Below are 15,983 nucleotides of genomic sequence, written 5' to 3'. Positions count from 1 at the left end.
TAACACTTTCGTATCTGTCTCAACCACCACCCCCCAGGCACTCACCACATTCCAGGCACTCACCACCATTGTGTAAAAAAAGTTGGCCCGCGCATCTCTTTTAAACTTTGTCCCTCTCACCTTAAAGCTATGCCTTCTAGTCTTTGACATTTCCACCCTGGGACAAAGTTTCTGGCTGTCTACTTCATCTAAGATCCTTATAATTTTATATAGTTCTATCAGGTCTCTCCTCAGCTTCCTTAGCTCTAGAGAAAACAGTCCAAGTTGTCCAATTTGAGTTCAAATCCCACCATGGCAGCTGAAATTTAAATAAATACTAGACCAAGTGGACCCGTTGGGCCCAAACCTCTCCTGCTTTGATGCAGCACCCTCATCCTCCCCCACTACCCCTTCCCCCTCCCCCCTCCCTCTGCCACCCCCCCTCCTCCTCCCCTCCTCCCCTCTCCACTCACCTCCCCTCCCTCCCTCCCCTCACCACTCCCCCTCCCCTCCCTCCCCTCGACCCTCCCCTCCCCTCTCCCCTCCCCCTCCCTCCTCCCCCACTCCCACCACCCCCTCCCCTCTCTCTCTCCCCCCCTTTCCCTCCCCCTCCCCTCCCACTCCATACTCCTCAACCCCTCTTATCTTCCCCCCCTCCCTCCCTCCCTAGGAGATAGATTTAAACTTTAAAATGTGAATAACTTTAAAAATATAACACCGATTTCAATTAAACTTCTTCCATTAGCACCAAAGGTACGATGGTGAGTAAGGTGGGCCTAAAATTGTCGCGCTATCGTGTACCATTTTGGCTGTAGTTCAGGAACAAACAAACAAGAGTTTTAGTATATAGATTTGTCCTGAGATTTGTGTTAATAACAGTGGTCATGAATGGTGGTGGTCATAATACCTATAATTTAATTGATTTTTTCAGCAGGAAAGGAAATCTGCATCCCTATCTAGCCTGTCCTATTTGTGACTCCAGCAGTGACTCCGAGGTAGGGCAGCAGGCAAGAGCAAGTACGGAAGAGCAAATGTTAACTGTAGACTTTTGAGATAGGGCATGGAAACAAGCCCTTCGCCCACCGAGTCTGTGCCTACTAGCGATCGCCTCATACACGATCCTACACATTAGGAACAATTTACAGAAGCCAATTAACCTACAAATCTGTACACCTTGGAACATGGGAGGAAACTACAGCACCCGGAGAAAGCTATGTGGTCACAGGAAGAATGTACAAACTCTGTACAGACAGCACCAGTGGTCAGATCGAACCCGGGTCCCTGGCGCTGTGCAGCAGCAACTCTACCACTGTGCCACTCTCTGGAAAACATGGATCGGTGATGTTTTGGTTCAGGATGAAGAATGGTCCAAGATACAGGTTTTCCAAAAGAGACACAAAGTGATGGAGTAACTCAGCAGGTCAGCCAGTATCCCTGCAGAACATGTTTAGGCAACGTTTCAGGTCAGGACCCATCTTCAGAATAAATGTAGTAGGGGGACAGAAAACTGGAAGAAAGGTGGGGGCAGGACTAAGCCTGGCGAGTGATAGGTGGATCGAGGTGAGAGTTTATTGATTAGCAGATGCTTGAACAAAGGCCAGAGATGAAAGGACAAAAAGTATAAGATAAGGAGATAGAATAGTGTTTCGCTACCGACACTCGAATCCCATAAATATGTTTTAAAATACAATTGTTTTCTTCTTATAGTTAAATGGAAAGGATTATAGAACATAGAATATCGAAATGTACAGCACAAGAACAAGCCAAGTTAAACCAATCTCCTCTGCCTGTATGTGATCCATAAACCCCCATTCCCTGCATTTCTATGTGCCTATCTAAAAACTTCTTAAACATCTGCCTCCACAACCACCCCTGGCAGTGTGATTGGTAACATTTAGAATGATGTAGAAAGCAACCAAGGAAAGAGATTTGTAACAATATTTGGAAATATAAACCAAAGTTTGAAGTATAAAAATGTTAGATGAACCTGTGTTAAAAAAGAATCAGATCATTAAATCATTTTTATAAGTTGAAGACACAGTGTCGAAATAGTAGTTAAGCTGTTCCCAAAGAAAAAAAATCATACATTAAATTATATTTGATCATTACTTCTGAGACAAATTATTTGACCCAACAGGTTAATTCTGGTTTTGAATTCGTTTTAAACTCATCTGAGGAAGAGTTCCTTTCTTGAAACATCACCTATCTACATTCTCCTGGGATGCTGCCTTACTTGCTTGCTGAGTTACTTGAGCACTGTGTGTCTATCCATTCCGGTTTTGTTCCTTATATAAGCCTCCTTCCTCCTTATATTCATCTAACTTACCACTTTATCCTGATATTTTATTCTCTTTCTTGTGTTTACCAAACCTTTCCCTTAACTATATCAATCACCGTTACCTTGAAATGCTAACTTCAAAGGTTAATCACACACAGCGATGTTGAAATTTCCGTGAGGCATAGTGATAACAGTTATGATATCCTTCCCACCTTAAACCTGATTAGATGAATTGCTGTTGGGATTATTCCAGTTCTTTCCCATAAACACTGACAGTACTTCAATTAAAAATGCTGAATCCCTACTTCTGATCAGCGCATATTAGGGGGAAAAAACGTTTTTAAAGGATATAAAGGAAACAGAGAAAGAGTCAGGCTTTAAAACCATTGCAGATCGATAGGTCTTTGGTTAGGCCGCATTTGGAGAATTGCGTGCAGTTCTGATCGCACTATTACAGGAAGGATGTGGAGGCTTTGGAAAGGGTGCAGAGGAGGTTTACCAGAATTATACCTGGATTATGGTGCATTAGCCACAGGGAGAGGTTGGACTGACTTTGATAGTTCCCTCTGGAATCCCAGAGACTTTTTCCCAGGGTGGAAATGTCAAAGACTAGAGGGCATAGCTTTAAGCTGAAAGGGGGCAAAGTATAAAGGAGATGTACAGGACAAGTTTTTTCACACAAAGGGTGGTGGGTGCCTGGAACATGCTGCCAGGAGTGATGGTGGAGGCAGAAACAATGGTGGCATTGGACACACTTTTGGATAAGCCTGACCCGCTGAGTTACTCCTGCATTTTGTCTCTCTAAAGTTATACATGATGGAGTCATAAATAAATAATAAATATTAATAACAAATATTAATTAATGGAGTCATTAATAACAAGCTTTAAAATAATTTAAATTTTCAATAAATTTTAAAAAATCATAGTATTTCTAAATTTTAGTTTAGTTTAGTTTACTTTAGAGGTACAGCGTGGAAACAGACCCTTCAGCCCACCTAGTCTGAACCGTACACTAGCACTATCCTACACCTAATAGGGACAATTTACAATTTTACCAAGCCCATTAACCTACAAATCTGTACGTCTTTGTGTGGAGATGAGGAACGCAGAGCCAGATCCCCAACGTGGGGCTCGAACCCACAATCCCCAGCTACCACCAGGAATGCGAAGCCAGCGTGAACCGGCAGATCAACATGGAGCTCTATGCCTCCTATGTCTACCTGTCCATGTCTGCCTACTTTGACCAGGATGATGTGGCGTTGAAGAACTTTGCCAAGTTTTTCCAGGACCAGTCCCACGAGGAGCGGGAGCATGTGGAGAAGCTGATAAAGTTCCAGAACCAGCGTGGAGGACGTGTTATTCTTCAGGAAGTCACGAAGCCTGACCGGGACGAGTGGAACAACGGACTGGAGGCTTTGCAGTGTGCGCTTCACCTGGAAAAGACTGTCAACCAGTCTCTTCTGGAGCTCCACAAGCTGGCTTCTGACAAGACCGACCCTCATATGGCCAACTTCCTGGAGACTCATTACTTGAATGAGCAGGTCGAAGCCATCAAGAAGCTTGGAGACATGATTACCAATCTGACCCGCATGAGGGCGCCTCAGAACGGCATGGCCGAGTACCTGTTTGATAAACATACACTGGGAGAGAGCAGCTAAAACGCCAGACTCAGGAAAACAGTGTGCCTACCTTTTCTTTCCAACTCCAGTCATTTTGATTATTATCAACCAACTGACTGGGAACGCGAACTCGACATTTGGAGTGTGGGAGGAAACCGAAACTCCCGGAAAAATCCCATGTAGGTCACGGGTAGAACGTACAAGCTCCACACAGACAGCACCCCTGGCACTGTAAGGCAGCAAATCTACCGCTGCAGTACCATGCCGCCCTCAGAGGGAGCTTAGAGAGATTGGCTCCACAGTTACAATAATTATTTTTTCAAGGTTGGAGAGGTTGATCAGGAATTAATGCGGCCTACTAACATGCCACTAAACCCAGTTGCGTCTCATTCAACAAGGTTTAATGGTTTTATTAGGCTTTACGAAGTCTGGCTTCTCATTCACAGGAATTTCCATCCCTCTGTGTTTAACAATGCATGCTTAAAGGCCAAAATTTGCTATCAGCTTTACACAGTAATGTCAGAGAAAATTGACATTTATTACAATCACCAATTTCAAGGCAATAAATCGGGCATGCTTATCAATAAATTAATCTAAGTCTGCAAGGAGAGATTGGATAAATTTGGATTGTTTTCTCTGGAATGCCAGGAGTTGAGGGGAGACCTAAAATAATAAAATTCTTTAGAGACAGAGCAGGGAAACAGGCCCTTCAGCCCACCAATTACACACTGACCAATGATCACTGCATACACTAGCACTATCCTACACACTAGTGACAATTTACAGAAACCAATTAGTCTACAAACCTACTTTGGAGTGTGGGAGGAAACCGGAGCACCCAAAGAAAACCCACACCATCACAGGGAGAACGTACAAACCCCGTATATACAGCACCCACAGTCAGGATCAAACCAGGTGCTGTAAAGCAACAAATCTACCGCTATGCCACTGTGTTATAAGAGGCATAGATGGGGTAGATATTCTGACACATTTTCCAAGGGTGGAAATGTTAATGACTAGAGGGCATAGATTTACCGTGAGGTTTAAAGGAGATGTTTGGGGCAAGTATTTTTTACACACTAAGGATGGTGAGTGCCTGCAATGCAATGCCAGGGATGGTAGTGGAAGCAGATGCAATTGTGGCTTTTAAGAGGCTTTTATACAGGCACCTGTATATGCTGAGAATGGAGGGATATGGATAATATGGAGGAAGATGAGATGAGTTTATCTTGGCATCATATTCAGCATGGTCATTGTGGGCCAAAGGGCCTGTACCTGTGCTGCACTGTTCCACGTTATTTTAATAAACCCTGAAAGTAACAAAAACTGCAGAGGAAATATGCTTTGATCATGAGCAAACAGAGATTTCTACATCAAGAAGTAAATGAAGAAATGCAACTAATAAAGAAAGACTCGAAGACAGGTAATCCATGGGGCAAATAGGATAATATTTTACAAATAAATCACTATTGCTTCTGGAAACCAGACTTTCAGCTCACCATAAATCAGTGCAGTAGAAATGTCACGAATAAAAAGAGGCAGAAATTGCAAATCTAAATTGTATAAAATAATATCACCTTGATGACAGGGAAAGGCAGCATCAATAAAACCCCCCACGAAATGACTACTTGGCTCAAAATACAGCAAACAAGAAGTCACAAAATTAGCAACCAGAGAACAATTGGTTGGAACAACGAACAGCAACAATGGGAATATTGGAACAGTCATAAGATTAATGATGGTCCTATTTATTGGCACAATACCTTCCCATTTCCGATCTTAAAAGAAAGGTTCAGTTGAAAGCTGTACTGACCCTTCTATCTACCATTGGAGACTCTCAGACTTCTTAATCGGATTTTAGTTGCCTTTATCTTGCACTAAACATTATTCCCTTTATCCTGTATCTGTACTCTGTGGACGGCTTGGTCGTAATCATGTACAGTCTTTCCACTGACTGGATAAACCAGCAGCCGCAGTCGTTTCCTACGCAATACAAAAGCTTTTCACTGTAGCCCGGTATATGTGACGATAAACTAAATGAAGGCCATCGACCTGAAACAGGAACTATTTTCCTCTCACTGCAGATGCTGCCTGACCTGCTGACCAGCACCGAACAATAGCACTATCCTACACACTAGGGACAATTTACAATTTTACAGAAGCCAATGAACCTACAAACATGCACGTCTTTGAAGTGTGGGAGGAAAGCGGAGTGTGGCGGGGCACCTGGAGAAAACCCATGCAGTCACAGAGAGAACGTACAAACTCCGTACAGAGAGCACCAGTATCAGGATCAAACCCGGATCTCTGGCGCGGTAAGGCAGCAACTCTACCGCTGCGCCACCCCTATTGTGCAGGAAGAACAGATAGAATGCAGAACATCACAGCGCCGGACAGGCCCTTCGGCCTACCATTTCTATACCAACTATGCTGCCTAATTAATACTATATGCCTGCACTTGGCCCATATCCTTCTCTTCCATGTCTGTTCATGTGCCTGTCCAAATACCTCTAAAACGTTGTTATTGTATCTCTTTCTACCATCTCCCCGAGAGACTAATACATTCGTAGAAACAGTTCCTTTGATCCAACTCATTCAAGCCAACAGGATTTTGAGCTGGTCCCATTTGTCTGCATTTGGCCCATATCCCTCTAAACTTTTCTAAGCTGTCCACCTCACTTTAAAACAATGCCCTCTAGTATTTATATTTTCACCCCGGGAAAGGACTTTGACTATAACCCTATCTGTGCCTCAAAATTTTATATATTCCTATCAGGTCACCTCTCAACCTCTGACATTCCAGAGAAAACAATCCATGTTTGTCCAAACTCTCCATATAATTAATACACTCAGATACAGGCAACATTCTGCAGAACCTCTTCTGCACCCTCTCCAAAAACTCCTATAGTTTGGCAACCAGAAGTGCACACCAGAAGTTCTCCAAATGTGACCAAATCAAAATTTTGTGCAGCTTCATAAAAACATAGAAACATAGCAAAATAGGTGAGGAGTAGGTCACTCGGCCCTTTCAGCTAGCACTGCCATTCAATATGATCATGGCTGATCATCTAAAATCAGTACCCCGCCCCTGCTTTTTCCCCATATCCCTTGATTCCTTTAGCCCTAAGAGCTAAATCTAACTCTCTCGTGAAAACATCTAGTGAATTAGCCCCCACTGCCTTCTGTGGTGGAGAATTCCACAGATTCACTCTGGGTGAAGAGGTTTTTCCTCATCTCAGCCCTAAATGGCCTGCCCCTTATTCTTAAGCTGTGCCCCTGGTTCTGGACTCCCCCAACATGAGGAACATTTTTCTAACCAGTCTAATCCTTTAAGAATATAAGATCCTATAAGATCCCCTCTCATCCTCAACTTGATTATGAAGCTAAACTTGCCATTCGCTTTCTTTATCTCTCGATCCACTTGTGTTTTCACTTTCTGGGATCTATGGACTTATACCGCAAGATTCCTCACTATATCACTAAAGGGTCACAGTTTAAGAAGAAGTGGTAGGCCATTTAGGACTGAGATGAGGAAATATTTTTTCAGCCAGAGTGTTGTGAATCTGTGTAATTCTCCGCCAGAGAAAGCAGTGGAGGCCAATTCACTGGGTGTATTCAAGAGAGAGTTAGATATAGCTCTTAGGGCTAACAGAATCAAGGGATATCGGGAGAAAGCAGGTACGGGGTACTGATTTTGGATTATCAGCCAAGATCATATTGAATGGCGGTACTGGCTTGAAGGGCCGAATGGCCTACTCCTTCACCTCTTTCCTATGTTTCTATGACTCATGACTTGTGTCCACACAATTGCCCTGTTTTCAAGTTTAACGCTCACTTTCACTTTGCCTTCAGATCAAGTTAAGGAGGTTGCTTGACTATAAGGTCAATAAAATTTCAAGGATTTGTTTTAATCGCAATTATTACCATTGCTTTTCCTCTGGATTATGAGCATATGAAATGGCGTTGATTGAGAGAGTCAGATTTAGCTCTTTGGGCTAAGGAATCAAGGGATATGGGGAAAAAGCAGGAACGGGATACTGATTTTAGATGATCAGCCATGATCATATTAAATGGCGATGCTGCCTCGAAGGGCCGAATGGCCTTTTCCTGCACCTATTTTTCTATGTTTCTATGTTTCTATCAATAGTCCTAAGGCTCCGGTCATTTACTGTATACTGTCCTGCAATCGTTCTCCCAAAATGCATCATCTCTCATTTGCCTGGATTAAACTCCATCTGCCAGTTCTCCGCCCAAATTTCCATTTGATTAGTAGTTTAGTTTTGTTTAGTTCTGTTTAGTTTAGTTTATTGTCACGTGCACTGAGGAACAATAAAAAGCTTTTGTTGCATGCTAACCAGTCAGCGGAAAGACAATACGTGATTATAATCGAGCCATCCACTGGATGCAAATACATGATAAAGGTAATAACGTGAATAACATTTAGTGCAAGATAAAGTCCAGTAAAGTTCGATCAAAGATAGCCTGAGGGTCTCCAATGTGGTTGATAGTAGTTCAGGACTCTCTCTAATTGTTGGTCGGATAGTTTGTTTGCCTGATAACAGCAATATCCTGTCACATACCTCGATAACGTTCCACACTATGCACAATTCCATCAATTTTCTTGTCATCTGCCTTCGTCTTAATCAGACAATTTACATTTACATCCGTCATTTATATATATATTAGAAATTGATCATTAGAAATCACTGCATTGATATTTGCACAACACAGGTCAGTCAGAAAACATCCCTCCTATATTGTCTGTGACTATCATCTATGACTAAACCAATTTTGTATTCAATTTACCAATTAACCACAGATTGCATAATCATCTGGTCCTGTTGAAGCAAATAAACTAAAATCTCCATGTTCCAATCCAACTTTGTGCCAAGTGGCTGGCATTGAACAGAGGGGTAAATTCATCCGTCTGTTGTGCCCATGCCAAACTTTGTAAAGGATGTCTCATTATCCTGCTCTGTCCCATAGAAATGAAATTATTTTTCTTTTTTGGCCTAAGCCAGTTCCCCTTCTGAATGTTGCTACTAACTAATCTTTAAAAAAACGGTGCCCACAAGGACTCACTTAGCTTCCAAATTCTGATCAATACTGAACGATCTCTGCTGGCAAACAAATATCTGCAGATATGATCTCCCAGGATGCGGGGCGCGGCGGCAGAAGGCTACCGAGATGCGGGCAGGCCACCAAGAATGAGGAGGGACCCGCGCTACCGAGAACAACATAGCCGGGGGACCGCCGTGAGCGTAGAGGGACCGGGCCACCGAGAGCTGTCGAGAGCGAGGAGGGCCATCGAGAGTGAGGAGGGCCATTGAGAGTGAGGAGGGCCATCGAGAGCGAGGAGGGCTGTCGAGAGCGAGGAGGGCTGTCGAGAGCGAGGAGAGCCATCGAGAGCAACCCGGCAGAGGAGACTGCTGAGAGCGAAGGGGGATCAAGGCAGAGAGTGGCCAGGAGCGAAGTGGGGACCCGGCATGGGGGGTGCCTCCTGCCACATGCAGTGTCAGGCCTGGTCTGCCGCTGGGAGGAAATATAGACTGTTGTATATCGCCCAGTCCAAGCGAGAGTTCGAGCCCGTCAAACGACGGTTCAAAACACAAATGACTCAACCCGCCACACTGTTCGATGAACATTTTGTAACTTTGTTGGCGCCAGAAACATGGCGACTCTTTGTGAACTGCCTTGATGAGGTCTGCTGTATGATTTTACCGGATTTATGTAAAAACGAAGAATTTCACTGAACCTACGTACATGTGACAATAAAGTGTCATACATTGAATTGTTGTATCAAAAAAGACGAGGTTTAGCTGGGCCAAATAGTCCACCAACATTCACGGACTACATTCCAACATGATGAATAACAATCTGATCAATGATGTACAGTAGGGTGTTTTCCCATGAAATAAGCAGAACACAGCATACCACAAAAATACTCTCCCAATACAAGCATTATTAGAACCCACTGAGTCTAGCCTTTCATCAGATTGCATTGAAGCCTTTGACTATCAACCTTCCCACAAGATCCCAGGAAACCTCATTGAAACTTACCAAATAGTTAAAAGTCCAGGATAGAGTGGATGTGGGAGAGTCTAGGACCAGAGGCCATAGACTCAGAATAAAAGGATGTACCTTAAGAAAGGAGATGAGGTGGAATTTCTTTCGTCAGTGGGTGGTGAATCTGTGGTATACATTGGAGGCTGTGGAGGCCAAGTCAATTGATGTTTTTAAATTGGAGATTGACAGATTCTTCATCAGTAAGGGTGTCAGAGGTTATGGAAAGAAGGCAGAAGGATGGGGTTGAGAGAGGCAGATAGATCATCCATGATTGAACGATGGAGTAGACTTAATGGGCCGAATGGCCTAATTCTACTCCGGTAACATATACTAATGAACTACTTCCTCTGGCAACTCATTCCATACACCCACAACCTTCTCTGTGTAATGTTCTGATTTTGGATTTCTTTAATGGCTCTTGTTGCAGCCTCCAACCACTTCCAATACTTTCCTGTACATGTGTTAGAAAGATTGATTGGAAAATGTCAATGGGGGTCATTTTCTGGAGTAGAGAAATGAGCTCTGGAGTTCTTTGTCTCAATTACTCCAAATTGAAGCCGGACGCCTCTCATCAAGTGGAGGAAAATGGAGAACACTGCAATAAAACAAATTATTGTGCACAAAATCTACTGCATTGATGAGATTTGTTGACAACGATGATCATTTTTTATTTTTCAAGGTTTTTAATTTTCCCAGAAGTGACAAATCTGCCTGAGCACCAAAGGCCAACTTTTATTTCTGCCATTAATTAGAAGTAAAGGTTGGCACAAAATGTTTCACAAATTCACATGGGATTCAATCAACGCTATTTCATATGCTTATAATCCAGAGGAAAAGCAGTAGTAATAATTGTGATTAAAACAAATCGTTGTAATTTTATTAACCTCATAATCAAGCAACCTCCTTAACTCGATCTGAAGGCAAAGTGAAAGTGAGTGTTAAACTTGAATACAGGGCAATTGTGTGGACACAAGACATGAGTCATAGAAACATAGAAAATAGGTGCAGGAGTAGGCCATTCGGCCTTCAAGCCAGCACTGCCATTCAATATGATCACGGCTGATCATCCAAAATCAGTACCTGGTTCCTGTTATCTTCCCATATCCCTTGATTCCTTTAGCTCTAAGAGATGTATCTGACTCTCTCTTGAATACATCCAGTGAATTGGCCTCCACTGCCTTCTGTGGCAGAGAATTCCACAGATTCACAACTCTCTGGCTGAAAAAGTTTTTCCTCATCTGTCCTAAATGGCCTACCCCTTATTCTTAAACCGTGACTCCCTAATTCTGGACTCCCCAAACATGGGGAACATTTTTCCTGCATCTAGCCTGTCCAATCCCTTAAGAATTTTACATTTCTATAAGATCTTATAGAGACATATAAAATTATAAAAGGACTGGACAAGCTAGATGCAGGAAAAATGTTCCCAATGTTGGGGAGTCCAGAACCACGGGCCACAATCTTAGAATAAAGGGGCAGACCATTTCAAACTGAGGTGAGAAGGAACTTTTTCACCCAGAGTGTTGTTAATTTGTAGAATTCTCTGTCACAGAGGACAGTGGAGGCCAAATCACTGGATGAATTTAAGAGAGAGTTAGAAAGAGCTCTGGGGGCTAGTGGAATCAAGGGATCCGGTGAGAAGTTGGGCACAGGTTACTGATTGTGGATGATCAGCCATGATCACAATGAATGGCGTTGCTGGCTCAAAGGGCTGAATGGCCCCCTCTTGCACCTATTTTCTATCCCCTCTCATGATCCTAAATTCCAGTGAATATAAGCCCAGTCTCTAGACAGAATCTGTGGAAATGAATCTGTGGAATTCATTGCCCCAGAAGACCATGGAGAGCAGTATAACTCTATGACTGAGATGTCAGGGGATATGGGGAAAGGCAGGAGAAAGGGATTGAGAGGAAATGATAAATCAGCCATGATCTATCACTTCATGGGCCGACTGGCATAATTCTGCTCTGATGACAAATAAAATGAAGGAATAAACAGAGTGAAGGCTACAACATTATTCCATAAAGTGTAAGAGACTGATGGTGATCTTATAAAAGTGAATAAAAAGATGAGGGAATAGAAAGGGTCTTTTACCAAGAGTGGGGGAATCAAGAAGACATAGGTTTACGGTGAGAGGGGAATAAACTAATAGGAGGCAACTTTTTCACACAGAGGGTGGTGGGTATAGGGAACAAGCTGCCAGTGGAGGTAGTTGAGGAGGGTACTATAACAACATTTACAAGACATTTAGGCAGATACATGGTTAGGAAAGGATTAGAGGGATATGGGCCAAACATGGGCATGTGGGACTAGTGTAGATGGGGCACCTTGGTCAGCATGGACAAGTTGGGCCAGAGGGCCTGTTTCTGTGCTTAATGACTCCACAAGAGGATCTCTTAATTTCTTTTCTGACTGTCCAAACATGATTTTTTTAAATACAATTATTATGTTCTGTTTTGCAGGATAGGGAAAGCAAGAACTAGAGGGCACAGGTTTAAGGTGAGAAGGGAAAAAAATAATAGGAACCTGATGGCCTATTTTCATACAGAAGGTGGTGGATATATGGAACGAGCTACTGAAGAGGGTAGTTGGGGCAGGTACGAGAACAACATATAATAGACATTTGGACAGGTAAATGAATAAGAATGAGTTATAGAATTATGGGCCAAATGCGGGCAGGTGGGACTAGTGTAATGTGGCATCTTGGTCAGCATGGCAATTTGGGTCAATTTGGTTTACATGATGGATTACTCGATGACTATGCTATATCAAACCAGAGCAGGACGTACACAGGAAATGGTAAAGCATTGGAGAACATCACTGTTGTAGAACAGAAAACTAAGAGTACAGGAGCGTTGTTCCCCGAAAGTGGCGCATCAGGTGGACAGGGTGGTGCAGAAGGCAATTGGCAAGCTTGCCTTCATTGAGTATAGCACCTACTACAAAGGTTGAGACATCATGATAAAGCTGTACACGTCATTGGTGAGATCACACTTGAAGTACTGTGTGCAGAACTGGTCGCCTAACTACAGGAAGGATAGAATTAAGTTGAATAGAGTGCAGAAGTGATTCACCAGGATGTTACGAGTTCTTGCAGGCTTGATTTACAGGGAGAGGTTGGATAGTCTGGGACTTTTCTCTTTGGAGCATAGAAGGCTGAAGCGTGACCTTATTATACAAAATCAGTTGGGGGATGGATAGAGTGAATGCTCACAATCTATTTTCCAGGGTAGAGTATTCTGAAACTAGAGGGTATAGATTTAATGTGAGAGGAGAGAGGTTTGCGAAGGACCTCAGTGAACATTTTCACTCAGACAGTCTACCTAAAATAAAATGCCAGCAAAAGCTATAGAAACAGATGCAATTTGGAATTAGCTTGTTTAGTTTGTATGGAGATTCTACGCGGAAACAGACCCTTCAGCCCACCGAGTCCGCGCCGACCAGCAATCCCCATACACTAGCTCTATCCTACAAACGAGGGACAATTTACAGTTCTTACTGAAGCCAATTAACCTACAAGCCTGTACGTTTTTGGAATGTGGGAGGAAACCGGAGCTCCCAAAGAAAACCCAAGGGAGAATGTATAAACACCGTACAGATAACAACTGTAGTCAGGAATGAACAGAGATCTCTGGCGCTGTAAGGCAGTAACTCTACCGCTATGCCACCGTACTGCCCCAAAAGGCATTTTCTCAGAAAAATGCACACAAACGGGCCAAATGAAGGCAAATGGGACAGAATGCCAATTTGGTCAGCATGAACCAGTTGGGCCGAAGGGCCTGTTTCCATGATGTATTGCTTTGTGACTCTATGACTAGCTTCATCATAGATAGTGTCTTGTGTACAGTATCGTTTACCACATTGCAGCAGGGAAATGGCTGTAGTGGAGATGGTACAGTGGATATTAATGAGAATATTACTAGTTCTGGAGAATATTAATCATAACAAAAGCTGGGCTGAGGTTCGTTTTGTAACACAAACCAAGGGAAGGTCTAAACAAGCTGTTCAAATTATGAAAGACTTAGGTTGCATCTATTTCCATTGTTGTGTAACTTTTGGAGAATTATGAGGGGTTGTGGATGTAACCCAGTCAATCAAACAGATGAATCTCCCACCATCGACCGTCGACACTTCACGCTGCCTTGGGAAAGTAGCCAACATAATCAAAGAACTTTCCCTCCCCAGCCATCCGCTCTTTAGAGTTTAGAGATAAACAGGCTCTTTAGCCCACTGAGTCCACACTGACCAGCGATCACCCGAATACTAACATTATCCTACACACTAGGGATAATTTCCAATTTCCAAATATGCTGGTATTTTTCTCTCGGCACTACCTGCTGCGCTTGTGTTTCAGTCAATTGCACTTGTGTATGGGTGTACTTTTTACTTTCGCACCGGGTCTCTGTCGTTGAGAGGCAGCAGGTCCACCCGCTGCGAATCAGTGCCGCCCTAATGGCTATAATATCCCAGTCCTCTGAGCAGGTCCACATGCTGAAATTCTCAGAAGAACATGCAGAAGCAACAATGTCAACATAATCCCAGGAGTATAGTTTAGTTTAGTTTAGTTTATTGTCACCTGTACCGAAGTACAGTGAAAAGCTTTTTGTTGTGTGCTCGCCAGTCAGTGGAAAGACTATGCATGATTACAATCGAGCCATCAACAATGTACGGATACATGATAAAGGGAATAAAATTTAGTTCAAGATAAAGTCCAGTAAAGTCCAATTAAAGATAGTCTGACGGTCTTCAATGAGGTGGGTAGTAGCTCAGGACCACTCTGTAGTTGTTGGTAGGATGGTTCAAATGCCTAATAACAGCTGGGAAGAAACTATCCCTGAATCTGGAGGTGTGCGCTTTCACACCTCTGTACCACTTGCCTGATGGGAGAAGAGGGAGTGACTGGGGTGAGACTGGTCCTTGATTATGCCGGTGGCCTTGTCGAGGAAGCATGAAATGTAGATGGAAGAGAGATTGGTTTGTGTGATTTGGAAGTGGTTTGGAAGGGAGATAGGTTGGTCTGGGCTACGGCCACAAGTCAGCAGAATTCTACCATTCAGCAAGATTGTAGCTGATCTTCCACCTTAGTTCCACTTTCCTGTGCCACTCTATAACCTTTCATTTCCTTAATATTCAACGGTCGCTCTATCTCAGCCAAAAGTGTAATCAATCACAGAGCATCCAGAGCCCTCTGATAGAATTGAAAGTCAGAATTGTCTCCGTGAAGTCATTTCTCTTCATCTCAATCACAAAATGTTAACCCCTTATCCTCACACTGTGAAACTATTTTTTCCATTTTAGCCATGTCCTATTCAGAAACAATCTGCCTTATGAAATGCACCCACCTACATTTGGAGCGGGTGTAGGCCACTCGTCCCCTCCTGTCTGCTTTTCCATTCAGTAAGATGGCACGGTAGGGCAGCGGTAGAGCTGCTGCCTTACAGCACCAGAGAGCCGGTTCGATCCTGACTACGTGTGCTGTCCGTACGGAGTTTGAACGCTCTCCCCATGAGTTGCATGGGAGGGTTTGATCTGTGTGCTCTGGTTTCCTCCCACATGCCAAAGACGTACAGGTTTGTAGGTTGATTGGCTTTGATGAAAAATTGTAAATTGTCCCTCTTGCCTGGGATAGTGTTAGGATCGCTAGTCGACGTGGACTCAGTGGACCGAAAGACTTATTTCCGCCCTGTATAACTAAATTAAACTAAAGATTAATGCCATCAATGGTACTTTATTTGTCACATGTACCGAGGTACAGTGAAATTCAGTTTTGTATACAGTCCAGTAAATGTATCACTATACATAAGCACCTAGGTACATCTTAGATAAGCATCTCAAATACAGTACGTGTATAGCAGTAGTACACTGAGACCGTATAAAAAGTCGCCAGATTTGGTGCCAAGTCCCAGTTTTATAGGTGTAGAGTTCTTAACCTGACCATGAAGGCCCATTGTCCCGGTGGCGTTGCAGGGTCGGCTTCTGTCCTTCTGGTGATGGTACGAACAGAATGTTATATCGTTGGTACTGCGGGATTTAAACCTATG

The 15,983-nt window shown here is 43.2% G+C and overlaps 1 protein-coding gene and 1 pseudogene across 3 annotated transcripts in view; one reads left to right on the top strand and one right to left on the bottom strand.

Moving 5' to 3' along the window:
• The window catches only part of LOC144600199 (protocadherin-10-like), a 157,738-nt gene that overhangs the window by 104,805 nt on the left and 36,950 nt on the right, over positions 1-15,983 (bottom strand). The window lies entirely within an intron of this gene.
• LOC144599898 (ferritin heavy chain pseudogene) lies at positions 3,414-3,960 on the top strand (annotated as a pseudogene).

Source organism: Rhinoraja longicauda, chromosome 14, assembly GCF_053455715.1.
Source record: "Rhinoraja longicauda isolate Sanriku21f chromosome 14, sRhiLon1.1, whole genome shotgun sequence".
NCBI classification, from domain to species: Eukaryota; Metazoa; Chordata; class Chondrichthyes; order Rajiformes; family Arhynchobatidae; genus Rhinoraja; species Rhinoraja longicauda.
This window is presented reverse-complemented; position numbering and strand designations above follow the sequence as displayed.